The 21,838-nt window shown below is 40.3% G+C and overlaps 1 protein-coding gene and 1 pseudogene across 3 annotated transcripts in view; both read left to right on the top strand.

The window, feature by feature from the left end:
* Positions 1-21,838, top strand: part of ELOVL6 (ELOVL fatty acid elongase 6) — a 139,770-nt gene that overhangs the window by 49,443 nt on the left and 68,489 nt on the right.
* On the top strand, positions 3,027-3,375 carry LOC102169085 (annotated as a pseudogene).

Genomic DNA, 21,838 nt, shown 5'->3' on the forward strand with positions numbered 1-21,838 from the left:
TTCTGAGTCCGTTACACAAATGAAACTCTAGTTTTCAGACTTTTCAGCATGTGTTTCTTTCTACCTTGAATATTCTTCCATGCTTCTCAAGACCAGCTCTTTCTCATTTTTGTGATCTCAATTTATGCGCCACCTCTACTGAAATATTCTCATTCTCCACAAAAGAGCTTCCCATCCTCAAACACTGTCTTTCCCAGTAATCTTTTGTGGGTCCTCTCTGGCAGTCCAGTGGTTAAGACTGCATTTCCGCTGCAGGAGACATGAGTTCTATCCCTGGTCAGTGAACTAAGATCCTGCATGCCTCCAAGTGTGGCCAAAAAAAAAAAGCAACTCCTAGTACTCTTAATTTTTTTTTTTCAAAATGCACGATACCGGGTTATTTTTGTTTATCTGTTGATTAACGTCTTTCCCCTACTCAACAGAATGCAGTGCCCATCTTTTTTCACTACTGTGTATCCAGCACTTCACATAGGGTCTGGCAGAGAATAGGTGTTCAGTATATATTTGTGAAATTAATGATCTGTATATCTGTTTATTATCATTATATATTATCATTAGCACAAATCCACAAACAAAACTAGCTTGCTTTACAACTGTGAGGTAGTGAAGAGGTTAGTGTTGGGTTGCTTTTTATTAGTCATGTTCTACCAAATTAAAAGTTACTAGTAAACTTCTAGTAGTAGCTTTGTCAGTAGTAAATTACAGAGCATGCCGTGTTACTAAAGTGGGTTACCATTCTTGAGAAACCCAGCAGCAAGGGATAAGAACCTCCCTGCGCATTTTTATAATGACTTGGCAGAAGCTGTGGGATGGAGGAGACAATTGTACTTTTTCTAATCATAGATCTTCTATTTCTTAGTCATTTATTAGTAACTTCTTTTTTTTTTTTTAAGAGCCTCCATTTTTTTACCTGTAAAAGGCAAATGATTTGGTCTCAGGAATAAGGTAGGTGATAACATACAATTAAAACCTGCCATAATATATAAGTGAAGCTGAAAATCTTATTATTTTGAAATGAATGAAAAGGGGAACACATGCAGCTGATTGCCTGGGAATTCCAGACATGTGTGAGCCCACTGCCAATTGTGTTAGTTCCACAAATTTGTTTTTGTCTCAGAGTGAGTTGCCGAGGAATCTATGTAATGTTAGTAGAAGTGTTTTGTGAATTGCAAAGTGCCAGATGAATTTATGGTCGCTTTATTATTATATGGTTAAAAAAATAGATTCTATTAATAAGTAAGATAAATCAATTAATAGTGACTCTTAGTTTTTACCTTTTAAATTTAGATAGACTTACTAGAAGCATGGGCTTCCCTGGTAGCTCAGCTGGTAAAGAATCTGTAGGCAATGCCAGAGACCCCGATTCGATCCCTGGGTTGGGAAGTTCCCCTGGAGGAGGTCATGGCAGCCCACCCCAGTACTCTTGCCTAGAGAATCCCCATGGACAGAGGAGCCTGGCAGGCTACAGTCTGTGGGGTCGCAAAGAGTCGGACACAACTGAGCGACTAAGCACAGCACTAGAAACATCAGCTTAAGTGACTCCAGTATAGTCAAAATAATTTGTAAAACCTGGTCAACGGTAATGTTTCTTCATGTAATCAAGCAGGACCTTGTAGGGCCTTCTTGGGACAGACTTCCTCCCCCATACCCTCTGCTTCAGCTCCTCTCAGAGGTGGTTAGATAATACCACCTGATGCACATCAGAGGCTAAAATTACCACCAAGTAAAAGCAATTAACTACTTAATGACCATGAGCATGCAGCCCCAAGACCTCCTGGCACCTAAGACTCATTAAGTCCTGTGACGCCGCCCTATTACCTCACCATCCACCAATCAGAGAATTGTGCCTGAGCTGATCGCTTGCCCTGGAACACCCCTCTCTCACCCTGCCTTTAGAAGTGCTTTGCTGGAACGCACGGGGAGCTCAGGCTTTTTGAGCGCTGGCTGCCCTGGACTTCTTGTCTGGTACCTTACCTAAACTGCCCTTTTCTTCACAACAACCTGGTGTTGGTACATTGTACTGTGCACGGGTAAGTAGACCCAAGTTTGGTTCATTATCAACAGTGAAAATGTCCGCCTTGCCAGGGAGTGGAAGGTGAGTTTGTTTGCTCCATTCCAGATTGACTTTGCCCTCTGCTGGGCTTCCCTGGTGGCTCAGATGGTAAAGCATCTGCCTACAATGCAGGAGACCCGGGTTTGATCCCTGGGTTGGGAAGATCCTCTGGAGAAGGCAATGGCAACCCATTCCAGTACTCTTGCCTGGAAAATCCCATGGATGGAGGAGTGTTGTAGGCTTACAGTCCATGGGGTCGCAAAGAGTTGGACACGACTGAGCGACTTCACTTTCACTTTCCAACGTATTGCCCAAGAGATTAGTCACAATGGTGCACTTTTTAAGAGGAGGCAGCCATAAAGTGCAAAATCACTAAAGGCAGCCAGGCAGTGCCAGGTTTATACTCAACCAAGGTAGATTTAATACCAGCTCAGAGTTAGGAACCTCTGAAATCTAGTGCTGGAAGAAACTAAAATGTACTTATATTAACCCCAAAGGTCTCTTGATTTCCAGTCTTCTAAGGAAACCAAAGAAACCAGTCTTATTGTATTTCTTGACCATTACATAAGGCCAGACTATAAAATTTCCAAAGGTGCCATTTTCCCTACCGAACTTTGACCTGTGTCCTCGGGCTTCCAGCCAAGAAGAAGCAAAGAGCAGAATTCTGAGTTTATGTGATTTCCACAGCTCTTTAAATGACAATCCCAGAAGACTGGATGTTTCTGTGATAAGGTGTTTTTTGTTTGTTTTTTTTTTTTGCAGACCTCTTTTTCTTCCTTCCTACGTTTTCCTTTACTGAAATAATCACAGGCTTTACTCTTGCTAAAGTACAGATGGTATGCACTCTTATTTTCTAAAGGTATAAAAACAGGGTTTCTGACTACTTGTTTTAGAGGCTTAGAGGTCAAGTTTGCAGAGTCATTTTAAAAAGTGGAAGCTCTTCCAGGAATGGTGTATAGAGGCATTCAGCATAATGGTCCCAAGCTTGACGCACCATCGTAGGCTCTCCTGAAATACAACCTCTAATAAAACTAGGCAGTATTGAACCCCTGGTAGTAGAATCACTTGCTTCTATACCAAGAGGATTGGGGAAAGCACCAAAATCTGTATGTGGTGTGTGCTGAGAAGTTCATGCTGTGAGACCTGAAGTTCTTGAGAGGTTACCTAAAACGAAAAAACATATCAGCAGGGCCTGTGGTGGGCCCATGTGTGCTAAATGGGTCTGTGACTGGGTCAGGCTCACTCTCCTTACTGAGGAACAGAAAATCCTGGTCAAAGTATGGAAGGCACAACCACAGAGTCAGAAAGTTGTTTTTTTTTAAAGTTTTTTGGTAATTAAAAAACCTGAAAGACTTGTTTTATTTTAAAAGAAAAAAAAAACAGAACGAAACTAAGGCACTGTGCTAAATAACTATGAGATGAGGTTTCAAAAATGTAGTCCAGAAACATTTCAGTTAAATTTGGTGAGTTTAACTCTTTCCTATCTTATTCTTCTTGCAATACCAAAAGAGTCTTGGGAAATAAGGACTTCTCAGCAGAGGACTTTGCTCCCCAGGCAGACATCCTTAAGATGGAGTTAAGTCAGGGTTACACAGAGAAAAGCTCAGGATGAGGAGGTGATGCTGCAGTGCCTTTTCTTCCTGTCCCCCCTTTCATCTCAGACTCCTTCCTTCTGAAGCAGGTCACCTCACCTCTTTTTGCTGTCCGCCCACCTGCAGTTTCCCCCAGTGCTTTGCATACGAATCCAATTTACGTTCACATCTACAAAGTGCAACATTTGTAAGGAAATCGAAGTGCTTTTGTTATGCTTTCAAAGTAGGATGATGCTGTCCTTGAGGTTTATCTTTCCAGCATCTGGCACTCAGGGACTTCAGTAAATATTTGAAGAAAATAATGATCCTTGCACAGAGGAGGCAAGCCTTTGGAATACTCTTTATCAGCACTTATCTGTCTTGATTGCTCCGGGACACTTGACCCTCTCTGCTGTGACCTTTTTCCCATGATACTCCTAGGTTTTCTTCTTACCTTTTGATTCTTGTTCTTTGCTACTCGTTTCTTTTCACCTCCCCCTTAAATGGTGATACCTCCCTCCCAGTTGGAGAAGGAAATGGCAACCCACTCCAGTACTCTTGCCTGGAGAATCCATGGACAGAGGAGCCTGACAGGGTACAGTCCATAGGGTCGCAAAGAGCTGGACACGACTGAGAGACTATCACTGCCTCCCTCCCTCCCTCCCAGTTAGGCTCTACCTTGATTTTCAGGACATTCCCCCTGGATGATCTCATCCAGTTTTGTGACTTCAGCCATCACCATGCAGACGTGGATGGCTTCCAAATAGATACCAGACCAACCCAGACATTTCTAAGTCCCACGCCCTATGGGTCTCTTTTAATCTCTACCAGCAAGTCACACAATCTTATTAACTCTCTTTATTAGTAAATATTAAAATGTGACTTCTTTACTCCCCACCCACAAAACTAACACCAGTTACCAAGTCACACAAACCAGAAACTTAAGAACCATCACCTAACCTCTCCTTTTTGCCTTTCTCTCCACGTTAGCTTAGTTGCTAAGGGCTTCCCAAGTGGCACTAGTGGTAAGAAAAAATTTACCTGCCAATGTAGGAGACACTAGAGACACAGGTTCAATCCCTGGGCTGGAGTGATCTCCTGGAAAAGGAAATGGCTACCCACTCCAGTATTCTTGCCTGTAAAATCCCACAGCAGGCTGCAGTCCATGGGGTTGCAAAGAGTTGAACATGACCAAGTGACTGAGCACAGCCATATTAGTTGCTAAGACCTATCTGTTCCTCGCCTATTGAATTCACTTCAGTCCACATAAGGAATGATTATTGTGGGTTCAGTTCAGTTCAGTCACTCAGTCGTGTCCGACTCTTTGTGACCCCATGAATCGCAGCACACCAGGCCTCCCTGTCCATCACCAACTCCCGGAGTTCACTCAGACTCACGTCCATCAAGTCAGTGATGCCACCAGCCATCTCATCCTCTGTCGTCCCCTTCTCCTCCTACCCCCAATCCCTCCCAGCATCAGAGTCTTTTCCAATGAGTCAACTCTTTGCATGAGGTGGCCAAAGTACTGGAGTTTCAGCTTTAGCATCATTCCTTCCAAAGAACACCCAGGGCTGGCTGATCTCCTTCAGAATGGACTGGTTGGATCTCCTTGCAGTCCAAGGGACTCTCAAGAGTTCTGCAACACCACAGTTCAAAAGCATCAATTCTTCAGCACTCAGCTTTCTTCACAGTCCAACTCTCACATCCATACATGACCACTGGAAAAACCATAGCCTTGACTAGACGGACCTTTGTTGGCAAAGTCATGTCTCTGCTTGTGAATATGCTGTCTAGGTTGGTCATTACCATCTCCCAAATGGCATGCACGTGCCTTCACCAGTCCTGGCTTCTTCTCTTGAGAACTGCAGATCCCTGGCCTCTCTGCCTCCATCAGATTGCATTCCTCCCAGGTGTCCTCTGTGTGACTATGGCCTGCAAGCTTTCTAAAAATTGAATTTAACTCTGCCCCTCACGCCTCAACCCTCAGCTACCTCCTGTGCCTTCAAAAGTTCAAACAAGTCCCACATAGAAAAGTCATTCGGGACACCACTTCCCAACTCTCCCACCTCATTTCCGACTCCTTGGGTGTCTCGGTGAGTCCAAACTCCTCATTCAGTTCCCAACAAGCCTTACCCAGTGCTTGTCCTTGCCGCGCTTCTTTCTGCCTGAGCGCTTCCCTCCCATTCTTTTGCTGTTCCACTCTTTTAAAACTAGTTCATGTCACAAAGGAGCTTAGTCTCACTTGTGCACTCAGTTTTATGCCTTCACTCCTCTCGGAATACTTTGAAGGCATTGGAAAATTGTTTCTTTTTGCCTCACTAGTCTGAACAGTCTGAGCTTTGTATCTCTAGCAACTAGAAGCATATAGATTAGCATTTCTCAAAGGGAGGTCCACAGGCCTCCCTGGGTCAGATTCATTTAGCCGTTGTCAACATTCATGTTGTTGGGCTCTCCTCTCCCCCATAGGACCCAGAGAGTCAGAATTTCTGTTTTTGTTTTTTAACAGATTCCCCAGACAGTTTTATGAATATATGTATTTAACAAATACTTTAAAATAAATCAGCCAGTGCCTTTGAGCTCATATTTTACTAGTTCACGTACACTGTAGTAACTTGGATTTGTTGCTGATCATTCTATAAATACTCATACTGTTTCTAAAAAACCATTTAATTTCTTAAAGAAAAGTTGACCTCTATGTCATAAAATGAACTGGGGATTTGAAAGTCCTATGGTCAGTTCTAATCAGTTTAATAAACAATTTGAACAGTTCAAATGAAATAATCCACACAACTAGATTTAAGCAGGCCAAATGACTCTTCTTGTTAATTACATAAGCACTTGGTCTCACCTCTCTGAAACTCAGTTTCTCTCTGTGCAAATTCAAATTCCTGGGCATAGCTCCAGATGGCTTATAGGAATTTGAAAATCACTGTGGCAGACACTTTTTGTGTTCCATCATTTTGAGTTCAATGTCCAGGTACAGCCCCTACGCATAGTATAGTATTAATGCTTAGGAAGCTCCCTTAACTGAAATTTTTATTATATGCAAAGAAAACTAAAAAACAGTGCAGCCGGAACTTCTATATATGAGTGGGAGTGAGAAGTCTCTTGTGATGTTTAAACTCACATATTATTTCCGTGAACAGAAATATGTACTTACCAACATTTATTCCTTTTAAGTGCCAATGTAAATACATACATGCATAAGGATGACTTTGCTGTGTTTGGTATCCTATAAAGACTTATCATCATGTGCTTATAAACTAGTCTGAAGATCCTGGAGTCTGCCAGACAGGTTGCACAATAGCCGGTAGCTGTTGTGAACTTTAGCTCATGTTTGTGCAAAGAGAACCATCCAGTCCCTGGTGGTTAATGCTTTTGGCTGGTTTGCACAGTGCTTATTATTGCATAACTTTAATTTGCCCCAAATTATCCATAAAGCATCTGGTTCTTGATTTTTTAGAAAGTTATATCCTTGGGCTTGTGTGTCTCTTCTGCTTTAGCATTCAGAGCTCAGTCATTTTTAATACTTGACCAATCAAGCTCAACTAAGTGAAGGTAACTGTGGCCAAAATGCCTTGGCAGAATGTAGAGAGTTTGGGGGTTTTGTTTCCCTGCTGGTTTTTGGTAACAACACAGTAGATCAGGTAGCCCAGCATTTTTTTCTATAGGGAGGCTCTAGAAATGTCACTATATAAACATTTATGTTTTGGAGGTAACGGCTTGCTTGTTCCTAGCCAGTGTCATCAACTCGCCACAGAATTCCAAATATATCAGTAGCAAAGAGAAGTTTGAATAGAAATTCAGGGTGCTGATTAAGAGTATGTTGGAAACTAACAGAAAAATCAACAAATAGAACCTTAATTAAGTATAGAGATTTCCTTGTTTCATTCAACAGAAATCCAGAGTTGGTGAAGCAGCCCAGTGATGCCATCTGAAAACCAAGCTTATCTCACCTTTCTGTGCTGCCAGCTTTCTCTCCTATGGCTACAAGGTGGCTGCAACCAGGCATCTGCTCTGTGACAGAGCAGGAAAGCAGGGAAGAAGTGCACAGCAGCAAAACTCTGAAGGGGCATGTCAGCTTAAGCAAGAAACCCATGTGGCTACTTCTACTTTTTGCATCATTGCCAGAACTCCATCACGTGACTAGCCCTAGCCCATTTGCTGGAAGGGAGCCAGGGAGAAAGGCATTGTGTTCAGCAGCTCAGTCATACCACCATCCTCAGACAACCTCCCTAAGGATGCATCCTGCTGAAACTAGGGTTCCAATCAGAGGCCGTCTGCAGAGCACATCACTCTCTGTAATGTTTGCCCTGGTGGTGGGGCATCTCTTGAGAGATTAGGGACATTGCAGGAAATGACACTGGGGACACTCTCCTCTCAGCTGGCGAGAAGCTGGAGCGATCCAGTATAGATGTGCCTCACTTGCAAAAATAGAAACTACAATAACAAGATTTGATCTTTACAAGTAATCATTCAGTTCCTCTTCAGTAGGGAAGCTCCCCAAAGTTTCTCAAAATAGTTTAAAATAATTTATACAATTGTATATAATTAAACACAATTGTACAATTAAACAGTTTTCTGGGGAATCTGTTGTTTAAAGCAAGATAAACCTGTACTTTAAAAAGGTATATTTTACTTTTGAGACATGACTATAAAATTCATAACAAAATCTTGGTAATCAGTCACTTATGTATTAGATCTTCATGAGCTTAGAACTTTAAAAGTTCTGCCTTGTTGGTTAGGAAAATGGGTGAATGTGTTCTTAGTCCTGACATCATTGCACATCCACTGTTTGACATATTATAGGAAGGAGCATAATTGTATAGCCAAGATCATGATAAGTACCAAAACCATGAGGAAATAATATACTTTGCTGGGTTCTCTATACTCATGGATGGGTAGAGTGAAAATAATTTCCAGAAGTCACTTGACTAACCTCATACACCCTTCCTTACACTGAGCATTATTAAAGTTTACGATCTGTTCCTATGAAATGACTCCTCAGCTCGGAATGTTCAAACTGGAGACTGCCTAAAACCATACTGCACTCTCCTCCCTTTTCCTCAGCTCCAGGACCTGCCCTTATCTAAAACCTGCACCACTCATTCAAGACTTAGACAAGGTCCTGCCTTCATCTTATCAGTGAGCAATCTTTACATATCACAAATAAGAGCATATTGACTTCATTTATTTAAAGTCTTCAGTGGCTTCCTGTTGCTCTTAGGATTAAAAAGAAACATTTTAACATAATCTATAAGAGCCCTCATACTCTTGCTTCTACCTATTTCTTGGGCTGTCAGCTCAAAACTCTCAAAACCTCTTGGAATTTGAAGATCAAGCCCACTAAATTTCTTATAGTTGCTTGAATGTGGTTTCTCCTTCTGCCCATGCTATTCCCACTCACTCACTCATTTGGTCTAAATATGGGTTAAATAAGAGCATCCTTATTATTTTTTTAATTGGGGTATAATTGCTTTACAATGTTGTATTAGTTTCTAACATGAAACGGATCAGCTATATGTATCTCTTCCTCTTGAGCCTCCTTTCCATGGCACCCACCCAACTAGGTCATCACAGAGCATGGGGCTGAGCCTCTGTGCTGTATAGAGGGTTCCTACTAGCTAGGAGAATCCCAGGGACGGGGGGAGCCTGGTGGGCTGCCCTCTGTGGGGTCACACAGAGTTGGACACGACTGAAGTGACTTAGCAGCAGCAGCAGCATATATATGTCAATCCTAATCTCACAGTTCATGCCACCCTTCCTTTCCCCATGTCTGTTCTGTATGTCTATGTCTTTATTCCTAACCTTCTAATAGGTTCATCTGTACCATTTTTCTAGATTCTATATATATGCATTAATATATTTGTTTTTCTCTTTCTGTCTTGCTTCACTGTGTATGACAGACTCCAGGTTCATCTACATCTCTACAGATGACCTGGTTTCATTCCTTTTAATGGCTGAGCAATATTCCATTGCACATATGTATCACATCTTCTTTATTCATCTGTTCTTGGGCATTCAGATTGTTTCCATGTTCTGGCTATTGTAAATAGTGCTTCAGTAAACACTGGGGTACATGTGTCTTTTTGAGTTATGGTTTTCTCAGGTTATATGCCAATTTGTGGGATTGCTGGGTCATATGGTAGTTCTGTTTGTTTGTTTTTTTTTTTTTAAAGAAATTTCCATACTGTTCCCCATAGTGGCTGTATCAGTTTACTTTCCCACCAACAGTGGCAGGAGGGTTCCATTTTCTCCTCACGTATTACTGGAGTGTTTCCTTATTATCTATTCCTCCACTTTCCCGTTCACTTGTCTGTTACCCCCCAAAAGCTTTAAAGTCTCCAAGGGATCAGGGAGTATATGTTTTGTCAACCCTTCTCAATGCCTTGAGCATAATCAACTCTTCTCAATGCCTTGCATGTAGCCAGCACTTAATAAATATTTGTTGAATTGCAATATGAAAGAATGAATGAATCAGAACTCTCCATACTCTTGGCCCAGATAAACTCTTAGCAGTACAAATTCAGCAAAATTTGGTTCTATGAGCCAAAAGACTTCATAAATTTATATTAACTAGGAGGTAAGTATCTTTGATCTATGCTATTAGACTAAATTCTCCTCCTCCAAGGAATTCCTTAAAAAGTGTATCTTTCAACTGACATAGCTTATCTATGAAGAAAAGTTCCTATGTGTTAGTTATCTGTCTAAAGGGCAAAGAATGAGACTAATGTGTGTATTACATTCTCACATAAATGAGAAGCTTAGCGAGATGTAGACTTACCTTCCCATCATCAGAGTGCTCGGGCAGCTGCAGTGCAGAGCACAAGAGATGTGTGCCACTGTTCCTTCTTTGGGTCTTCCTGGTGGCTCAGTGGTAAAGAATCTGCCTGCCAAGGCAGGAGACCTGGGTTCAGTCCCTGCGTCAGGAAGATCCTCTGGAGAAGGGAATGACAACCCACTCCAGTATTCTTGCCTAGGAAATCCCCTGGACCAGGGAGCCTGGCGGGCTACCATCCATGGGATCGCAAAGAGTTGGACATGACTGAGCGACTCAACAACAACTTTCTTTCTTCTTGTTTTCCTCTCTTTTGTCAGAGTCTTTGCTCTTTGTAATGCACTGATTTTTTTTCTTTTCTTTATTCTTTTTTTGTGAATATGGTATTAGAAGTTTTTAAATTTGATTGTAGGATATAACTGATTTTGCTGTGCGTTACAGTTGTCTTATATTTGGTAGGAAATCACAGAACCAGGAGGGATGGTGTTGGCCAAAGACAGGAAGCTGTTTGATCCTGACGTGGGTCGATCAAGCTCAAGTCTAAACGTCCCCTAAGAGGTGTACTGAAGTGCAGACTTTTAGGGTTACTTTTTCTTCGGCTGTTCAGGCTGCTATAACACAGGACCATAGACTGAGTTGCTTAAGCAACAAAGTGTTCTCACAGTTCTGGAGACTGAAAAGTTCACGATCAAGACAGCGGCAGGCAGCTTCCATATCTGGAAAGGTCCTGCTCCTTAGATGGCCATCGTCTCTCTCCACCCTCATGTGGAACTTTCTTTTATAAAGACACCGATTCCATTCAGGCGATCTCTGCTGTCTCCCAAAGGCCCCATCTCCTACCACTGTCACACTGGAGGTTAGGATTTCGGCACCGATTTTAAAGGGAACCCAGACATTTGGACCATAGAACTCTCTAGATTCAGGTCTAGGTCTGGGAAGGGAGAATCTGCCACTGTAACAAGCACCCAGAGGCTCTGATGCAAGTAGTCAGTGGACCACGTTGAGAAACACTTAGGATTTGCTGGGAAAAGGTGCATAGTTAGGAAATGTGCACTTGTACATAGATGTTAGAAGACCAGCACCCACCTCCAGATCTGCTTAAGCTCTTGCCATATTATCAGGGATCAAGTTAGAAGGTGGGAGAAAATTGGCTTCTAATCCATTCCTCACCTTCCATAGAAACACTTGTTCCAAAGGCCTCCTGAGCTGCCGAAGGGACCACATTGAGCCACTGGTTTGCGATTACTGGAAATGCCAGGCCTTCCTCCAACTCAGACTAGGACCGGACATTTTTTGTTTAAGACTTTCACTTTTTGCCAGTTTTCCTCAATTCTCACTCCCAATCTCTAGTTCTCTTATCTCACTCAAATTAAAACTTTTAAAATATATCTCCTGTTTTAAAATATATCTTGCAAAACACATGTAGAAAATAAGTTACCCCTAAGCCTACCATCTCAATGTTTCTTTTTAATAAAGAGTAAATAAAGAAAATTAACTTTTATCCACTCTTTTCTTTATATATATTAATATAGTTTTAGCCTTTCATTTCGCAGGCAGCAATCTGAGTTCTGTAAGGATGTGAAGATAATCTTTTGTGACATTAGAAAGGATGAACTAGACAAATACAGAATTTTTTTTTAAGTAAGCTACTAGCTTTTGGCGTTTAGAGAAACAACTAGCCCTTATATTTGAAGTATTATGATGACCTCCTAAAATTGGGATTAGGTTATAGTTCTATTGTGTTATTACTTGGTTGAAAATTTAAAACCTGACTGTAACTCATTTAGCTCTAGAATAAAAAGCCTAAATTTTTTTAAAAATGGAAAGAGTTGCTATAGTATATTTTAAAATAAATTCACTTTTCCTTTTTTTTTTTTAGTTTTAAAGTCATATTTTACTCATTTAACTCTTTTTCTAAAGTTTTTATTTCTACAGTACCATTGGGCTTTGCTTCTTAAAGGACATTTAGAAAAATATACATTAAAAAGTCACCTCTGTCCTACAACCCCCCGCCCTGTCCCTCCCCCTGTTGATTCAGGAAGGAAACGGAAAACTTATTTCTTTGTCCTTGTCAGGAATTATTACCCGCTTTTTTGCTACTTGGACCTAAAGCCATTTTGCCAGTGAAGCAGAATTAACGTGCTCACAGAAAATCAAATTCTGTCTCTAGTTGGGGAATAATCTTGGCAATTTTGTTGTTGTTGTTGTTTAGAACCAGCCCTTGCTTTTGTATATTCAGGTTTGGGTTTGCAGGAGGGAATCCTGAAAGAATAATATACATCTTCTTTATGAGAAAGATTAAATAAATTCATCTCTAGTGTCAAGCTACTTTAGATCTGTCTTAATTTAAGATTCTACCGTGGTACCTCATAATCTTTTGTCTACAGACTACCTTAATTTACAAGAAATCAGAAACTCAAAAAGTTTGGGGATTTCTTAGGAACTCAGATTTTCAATTATAATTATCCCCTAAATAAATATTATTTGCTTATATAAATTAATAACTTTCTTTACCATAATCAAAATACTTTTATGCTCATTCTTTCCGAATGATATTTATGACTATGCACACGTAGCTATATTTACAAGAAAAGTTACTGAAACAAGCAGAATTACTTTTTCAGATACACACTTAGAGATTCATGCCCAAAGGATATCCCAGTATACTGAAATTTCCAAAGGCAAAATTGGCAGAACCTGGTAAAAGTAAACATGGAAGACAGTTCTTGCCCTGGTTTTTTTCTCAGCCTTACACAGCTTTTCTCAGAGTGGTTCACTTCCTTTCTATACTGTTTTGGCTCAAATTCACCTTCTCAGTGTGTCTGCCCTGGCCACCCTATTTAAACTGTGGTCTGCCCCTCATTTCCTGCCTTGTTTTTCTTGCACACTGCTTTTACTTTCTCTTCTCTCCACCATATGTATAATCTCCTAACATACTTTATTCCTTATTTCTTTTATAAAAATTTATTTATTTACTCATGTATTTGTACCAAGTCTTACTTGTAGCACATGGGATCTTCCGTGGGACCGTAAAATCTATATGATTTAATGTTTATGTTTCCTTAGATATAGTCTTGGATATGTGTCCTCAATAATTTTTGAATACTAGATTTTAAGATCCAAAACACAGGAATACAGCGTGTCCTTTTGGACAGCTAGAACTACAGAGTACATCACTCTAAGTAAGAGGACACAGAGGCAGAAAATTATTATGCCACAGATTACAAAGGAATCACATGGAGAATTGTGTAAAATCCGAAAGTATGTCCAACCATTAAGTGATCCAGGGAATGTGCCTGTCAGCATATGAAAAAAGGAGGCAAACGTCAGATTGAAAGAGTCAGCTTCTAGTATGCGTTGGCTTTTTGAGATGCATTCTCCAGAGACTTTGACCTCTTGGGCAAGGGCACTGCTTTAGTTTATCTTCTTCCAGCTATTTCTCTCTATTGAAATTAATAGCCTTGTTAATATGACTTAAAAGGAATACTTTTTTTGAAGAACAAGTGGCTTTCAAAAGTAAGTGATTATTTACATTCGTGAATGGTAGCGTGGTGGAGAACTAGAAAAAGTGATGATACACTACCTTTGAAAGAACCAATGAGGAAATAGTCTAATATTTTGGATAGGAACCCAATGTAGTGGTTAAGGGCCCTGGGCTAACACTTGGCTGCCTTGGTTTAAGTCCCAGCACCATCACTGAAAAGTTCGGGGTTCTTGTACAATTTATTTAATCTTGTTCTTTAGGTTTTTTTATCTGCAAAATGGACATGTTCTCTGAACTGTAAATAAGACATTTTGTATAACAAGTCCTTGGAACACTAAGAATTTGGAAAATAGTAAGTGCTTGGTGAAACAAGTTATTATTACTTACCAAGTTGAATCTTAGTGGTCTTATACCAAATATTCCATCTTAGTGGTCTGGAGCAGTACACAAATATACATTCTAGGCCAGTGTTCAGTTTTGTTACTATTGTGGAATAGTAAATTCATGTAATAGATATTTACTGTGGGTGCTCAGTAAACACCCATGGAAATGTGGATGTTAAATGTTATTGGTGTTTAAATGTCATTATAGCACATAGGTGAGGCTTCCCAGGTGGTAAACAATCCTCCTGCCAGTGCAGAAGGTGCGAGAGATGCAGGTTCAATCCCTGGGTCTGGAAGATCCCCTGAAGAAGGAAATGGTAACCTGCTCCAGTATTCTTAGTTCATGGGGTCGCAAAGAGTCGGACACGACTTAATGACTGTGCGTGCACACGCACGCTCATAGCACGTAGGCATCTAGAATTTCTCAAATTGTTTAAAAAATGCTTTAGACTGAAGGATGTAGTTTGAATTACCACTTGCCAAATCATTTTTTAACTTTTTTTTGGGGGGGGGGGCATGGACCCTTTGTGTAAACATAGCTAAGTAAAGAATATTCTTTCTCCCAAATCTTGTTGCTTATTAAATTGGCCTTGACAAATAAGAAAAGCGAAGTCTGAGGTTTCATATTTAGAGTGACGGCCCTCTTGACACAGCATGTGCATGCCACTGTGAATAATGTCAAGGACTCTGTCCCTTATAACGCACGTTCCCGAGGGGAATGCTCTTGGGAATATGGGAAGCCCCATCAAGCTTCCAGCCTTCAAAGAAACCGTGAGTCAGATACACATGTGTCTCCTTAAGAAATTTTACTTCCTTCTGAAATTGTCTGATTGAAGAAGGCGTGCTCTGGGCATATTGCTATTTTAAGAATCTCTCTTCTCAGAACACATGCTTGATAAATCCCAGCTGTACCTTAGTGATGTCTCAGGATTCACCTGCCATGCAGCTGAAGTAGAAATTATTCTTGTCTTACAGCCTAGTAGTAAAAAGAAACTTTAGCAATGAGACAAATTCTCTTTTCACTTTCTGGAGAGTTGGGAGCTGTGCTCTTCATTTCTGTGTTTGATAGACCTGGAGATTTTTCTATTAAACATTTTCCCCAAGAGAAATTTTTATCATTGTTCCTAAGTCTCTGTGGGAAACAATGAACACAGATATAAAGATTAAAAGCTCCTAAACCAGTTATTGGCCACTCTCTGGCAGGTTTTATTCTGGTTCCTCCTGTAGAAATTGAAGACACACACGTAATAGAGAGCAGCTTCCTGCTTGACTCGTTCAGCTTGGTACACAAACATCAGGGGAGGATCAGTATCTCTCGACATGGCAGAAATGCAGGAGACCCAATGCCTGAGTGTGGCTAATGAAAATAATAATTTGTTCTAAGATTTGTTCTAAGAAAACAATGCAGTTCATTTTATTCATTACAATTGGCATTCTTTGGAATGTGATAGCACCTACTTACATAGTTCTGAGATTTACAAAATAGAGTTATCTTAATTTTGAAAAGGTTGCAGCACAGAAACCTTTATTGTTATCAAACTGTCATACTTTGATTTAGAAGAAATTGGCTAAGAACATTTAAGATCAGATTTAGGGGTGTAAAGTCCTGATCAGTTCAGTTCAGTCGCTCAGTCGTGTCTGACTCTGCCACCCAATGAATCGCAGCACGCCAGGCCTCCCTGTCCATCACCATCTCCTGGAGTTCACTCAGACTCACGTCCATCGAGTCAGGGATGCCATCTGGCCATACACTGTTACATGTCTCAACTTCTCTATTCTTCAGTTCAGTTCGGTTACTCAGGCGTGTCCAGCTCTTTGCAAACCCATGGACTGCAGCTCGCCAGGCTTCCCTGTCCCTCACCAGCTCCTGGACTCTCTATGTTTTTCTTCTCAGCCTTGGCACTGTTGACCTTAGGTGTGGATAGTGCTTGTTGTGAACAGCTGTCCCGTGCAGCACCCAGCAGGCCCTCTACACACCAGATGCCAGCAGTCAGCCCTCCACCAGCTGTGTGGACATCTCCAGACATTATGAAATACCTTCTGCAGGAGGGTATCACCCCCTTTGAGAACCACTGGTGTGGATGAAGAGTAAATAGGTCCACAGACTGTACCCTGGGAGCCCTTCAAACTTTAAAGATTGAGGAAACTGAAGAGGGAGCTAGCAAATGAGAATGGAAAAAGGAGCAGTGGTGAAATTGAAGAAGAGACAAGAGAATATAGTGTACCATAAATCAAGTGAAAAAGTGTCGCAGAAAAGAAGGGATTACCATTTGTGTCAAATGCTGCTGTTCATCAGCCCACTCGAGATGAAGACTCTTCCTTAGGTATTTAAGGGTTTTAAAGTTTAGAATAAATGGATTGCTGCAATAGGAAAATGCACCTGATGGAGCCTTTAGTGTGTGTGTTTCTATGACATATTAAACACAAGATTGTTTAACATGCCGTAGAAACAAGTTCAATTGCTTTTTCTTTTTTGGCCACACCAGGTGGCATGTGGGGTCTTACTTCTCCAACTAGGGATTGAACCTATGCCCCATGCAATGGGAGGACAGAGTCTTCACCACTGAACCGCCAGGGAAGTCCCTATAGCATATATTTTAAAATTGAAATTCAGAGGGTGGTCACAAGCCAAATAACTTGTTGAAAAATAGTATAAGATGGCACTTTAGAACCTGTGACATTTGGGATAGACTGAGTACATACTAATTTCTGACTGCACATTTCACTAGAAATCCTAATCTTTGGTGCCTTGTCCATTTATGGTATTAATAGTATATGATAAGTCATTTGTTACTAATGCAAATTCAAGTAAATTTTTGAATTTATATATTCATGAGTCATTTCAGGACAATCCTTAACAGTGTGACTCAGCCCGTTGAATTCTAAAATGCTTTCTTGAGCTGAAGAGACTGCTTTTGGATCTAGCAAACCAAGAATAAAGTTGAAAGTTTGCCCTCTGTAGGGGATTCCTCTCTGTCACATAGAAAAGGGCCTTTAGACTCTGCTGTCAATCAGCCTAAACCATGTGGTAAGATGAAAATAGTCCCTCCAAGAGGTCCATGTCTTAATCCCTGGAAGTGTTGACTATGTTACCTGACAGATCAAAAAGAGACTTTACATGTGTGAGTAAGTTTAGGAATTTAAGGTGAGGAGAGTGGTTTGGAATATCTGGGGAGACACAAAAAGGCAAAGGAGCAGATTTTCCCCAGCACCTCCAGAAAGAATGCCAGCCCTGGGAACGCCTTGATTTTAATCCCATGAGACTCATTGGAGACTTCTGACCTTCAGAACTATAACATCATAAATCATGTCATTTTCAACCCACTAACTTTGTGGGAATTTGTTACTGCCAATAGTAGGAAAGTAATACAATCCAATTTGTAAGGCAGGTTTTCTTGATGACCAGCCTTCTCAGAGCGACTGTCCTTGGGCCTTATCTTATGTCACTGAATGAGCTTTCAGATTTTGAAGTAGCAGTGTGAATAGCCTAATTAAAATCTTGCCTTCTTATTATTTTCAAGAGTAAAATGAAATTGATAGTCTTTGCTTGGATAAGTGGGTGGTATCTCATGGGTGAAAAAATGTCTGTTAACTTCGCTAATGGGCTTCCCTAGTGACTCAGTGGTAAAGAATTTGCCTGCCAATGCAGGAGACACAGGAAATGCAGGTTCAATCCCTGGGTCAGGAAGATCCCCTAGAAAAAGAAGTAACACTCCACTCCAGTACTCTTGCCTGGGAAATCTCATGGACAGAGGAGCCTGATGGGCTACACGTGATCACAAAAGTCAGACACAACTTAGCGACTGAACAATAAACAACTACAGCAACATTGCTAGTATGTCATTGCTTCTTCTTGTCATTGCTAATTTATACTCAGTCTTCATTTCTTATGTAAATATGATTTGGTGACAAAAAGGTGTCCCTGAGTTAGACCATGAAGTAATCTTTACTATTGCTGACTTATTTTCTCCCTAAGCCAGAAATATATTTAATCACCCAATAGTTAACATGAAAATGTAATTTTTTTTCCTTGAGAGTATTTTCTAACTTTAAAGTTGCCTGAAGCAATGAATATCAACAAAAAAATTTTTTTTGACTTGTTATTTTGTATTGGGATACAGTTGATTAGCGATGTTGTGATAGTTTCAGGTGAACAGCAAAGGGACTCAGCCATACATATACATGTATCCATTCTCCCCAAGCTCCCCTCCCATCCCGGCTACCACATAGCATTGAGCAGAGTTCCCTATGCTGTACAGTAGGTCCTTTCAACTAAAACTTTTTTTAAATAAAAGGAGATCGTTAACAGAAATGGATCACCTTTCAGTTCAAACAGTTCCTCCTTGAGTGTAGAGAAAATGCTCTCACATTTGGGTACATTTATGCTTATTTACATAGTTATCTGTGTGGCTGTCATTTTGACTTAAATCTGGGAACATTTTATGTCTGAATTGGATTTAATCTTGTAAACCTGAAATCCAGTTTCCATTCCATTGTGAACAATCATATGCTTTTCATAGTGTTTTTTCATTTCTGGTTTTAGTCTTCAGCACTGAGATAAACCTATTATCCACAGAACATTCAGGGCTTCTTCAGAATAAAGACAAACAGGAAACCTTTTTAGTTTGACTCCGATTTTATTTTTATTTTTTAGATATTTTTTATTTCTATAGTCAGCTGGCCATTTAAGTGGATGACAAGATCTTTTTTTAAGCTTGCAGCCTTGAAACAAGCCCATAATTCTACATTATACAGCTTCTGGTCCAAGAAAATTTCATATTCAGGGGGAAAAAAAATCACCAAGACCTCATTTATATTACTTGGTAGGTTTTAAGCCTGTGAGAGGCACAGTTTAATCTGTTCACAGGAGTGTCCTTCAACTGCTTCTGTTTAATAGCCATTTCAGAATTCTGGTATGCTTTCTGTGTTATCTTTACTATTATACTTTAAAATAACCAACAAGTGAGCATTTCTTCGTTGGAAATTAAGATGCAAGCTTTCTGTTCCTTAGAACAAAGGGCATTTCTCTAAGGGCTTTAGCACAATGAAACGGAATTGTTGATGAAATTACTTTCTGGATTCTCTTTCTGCTTGGTGCCTCTCCTATTAGGAATGTACTGTGTTTTGTTGTTTGTTTTTTTGGTAATGGCCTCTAGAGTTTAACGTTTTACCATGACTAGTATCAGTAGCTTATGTATTGTATAAGACAGTTATTTGAAAATTCTAACTTGAAGTGACAATCATTAGCTAAGAATCGGGATGATTGAGAGCAATATTTGCAAACAAAACAGAAGCTAGAAACTTTTGTCAATGCAGAGCTCATTGTAAGTTAGCATTGTAAGATGGGAGGAGATGTGTCTAATTAAAACCACTGATACATTTTTGGCTAGCAAATGTGTTATTCAGAGGTTTTGGCATGTGTTTACCCTTTTTAAGGAAATAAAACTTTGTCAAAGTCTTTTTCTTTTATTTACTGTCCTCAAAAATCTTTGATGCTAACTTTGACATTAATTCTTTCTGATTTGTTAGGTTAAACCATGTCTTCCAAAACAAAAATATTCTTGTATCTCTCGAGGATGCAGTACTTTAGGATTAAAATTGACCTTTACTCTATGTGACAATTCAGGACACAGCTTGACTGAAATAATGCCATGATTAGCCTAGCCATTTTCAAAAATTTTCTCAGAACAGGAGGATATCCATTCTTAAGTGATAATTTAAGGTCCCATCTGATAAGGCCTGTGAAGAGGAATAATTCATTAAAGAAGATCCTTCAGTTCATACATGTGCTTCAGCAACTCCTGTAGCTACAGATGCTGACAATATAGGTTGTGGGGAATATGCCAGAATGTACTAACTTAGAGTACTAGGATTAAAGTTCAGCCACATCTGCCCACTAGAATAGATGTATTTAATGCCAAGTTTCTCTGTAAGCATATCTTTTCTTTAATTCTTTGTTGTAGTTGTTCAGTCGCTATGTCATGTCTGACTCTTTGCAACCCCAAGGACTGCAGCATACCAGGCTTCCCTGTCCTTCACCATCACCTGGAGCTTGCTCAAACTCATGTTCATTGAGTCAGTGATGCCATCTAACCATCTCATCCTCTATTGCCCCCTTCTCCTTCTGCCCTCAAGCTTTCCCTCAAGCTGCATTTCTCAAGCTGCAGCATCAGGGTCTTTTCCAGTGAGTCGGCTCTTTGCATCAGGTAGCCAGAGTATTGGAGTCTCACCTTCAACATCAGTCCTTCCAGTGAATATTGATTGGTAAGATACCAATTAATTACCTTTGTGATTTCCTTTAGGATTGACTGGTTTGATCCTCTTGCAGTCCAAGGGACTCTCGAGAGTCTTCTTCATCACCACAATTTGAAAGCATCAATTCTTTGGCACTCAGCCTTCTTTACGGTCCAACTCTCACATCCATACACGACTATGTTAAAAACCATAGGTTTGACTAGATGGGCCTTTGTCGGCAGAGTAATGTCTCTGCTTTTTAATATGCTGTTTTTGTTTGTCATAGCTTTTCTTCCAAGGAGCAAGCGTCTTTGAATTTCATGGCTGCAGTCACTACCATCAGTGATTTTGGAGCCCAAGAAAATAGTCTGTTAATATTTCCATTGTTTCCCCATCTATTTGCCATGAAGTGATGGGACTGGATGCCATGATCTTCGTTTTTTGAATGTTGAGTTTTAAGCCAGTTTTTTTCACTCTCCCCTTTTACCTTTATCAAGAGGCTGTTTAGTTCCTCTTTGCTTTCTGCCATTTAGGGTAGTGTTATCTGCATATATGTGGTTATTGATATTTCTCCCAGCAATCTTGATTACAGCTTGATCTTCATCCAGCCTGGCATTTTGCATGATGTACTCTGTATAGAAGTTGAATAGGCAGGGTGACAATATACAGCCTTGATATACTCCTTTCCCAATTTTGAAGTAGTCTGTTGTTCCATGTCCAGTTCTAACTGTTGCTTCTTGACAGGCATACAGGTTTCTCAGGAGTCAGGTAAGATGGTCTGGTATTCCCATCTCTTTAAGAATTTTCCAGTTTATTGTGATCCACACAGTCAAAGGCTTTTTTATTCCGCCCCCTCCCATCTCTAAGTCTTTCATTGCTCTCCACAACTTAAACCAGCATTCTCCATCTCTCTCTTTCTGGAATCACTATCCATCATTCTTCCCCCACTTCTTCTTGCATCCAAGTCACATAATATATTTTAAGAAGGAGGAAAGAAAAGAAAATTAAGCTACAAATTTTGGTAATGTACTTTAACTATTAATGGTAACAAATTACTGGCCACCTGCCTTAAAACCTATTGCAACTTTGAGCTAAGATACAGGCAGGGTTACCTCTGCTGTTTTCAGAACTCTAAATACTTTGACTTTCCCCTTTATTTCCAAACTAGCTTTCTCCACTCCACTTAGCTCATGCCAAGCACCACTGCTTCTTTGCACCCAAGTTCTCTTGCCTCTGTCCATCCATCCAAAGCCTTAAGAGTCCACCTCAAAGCACCAACACATTTTTTCCTGTCAAAGGCAGAATTTGTGCCTACATAGTAACTTTTTAAAAACT

Source organism: Capra hircus, chromosome 6 (assembly GCF_001704415.2).
Source record: "Capra hircus breed San Clemente chromosome 6, ASM170441v1, whole genome shotgun sequence".
Classification (NCBI taxonomy): Eukaryota; Metazoa; Chordata; class Mammalia; order Artiodactyla; family Bovidae; genus Capra; species Capra hircus.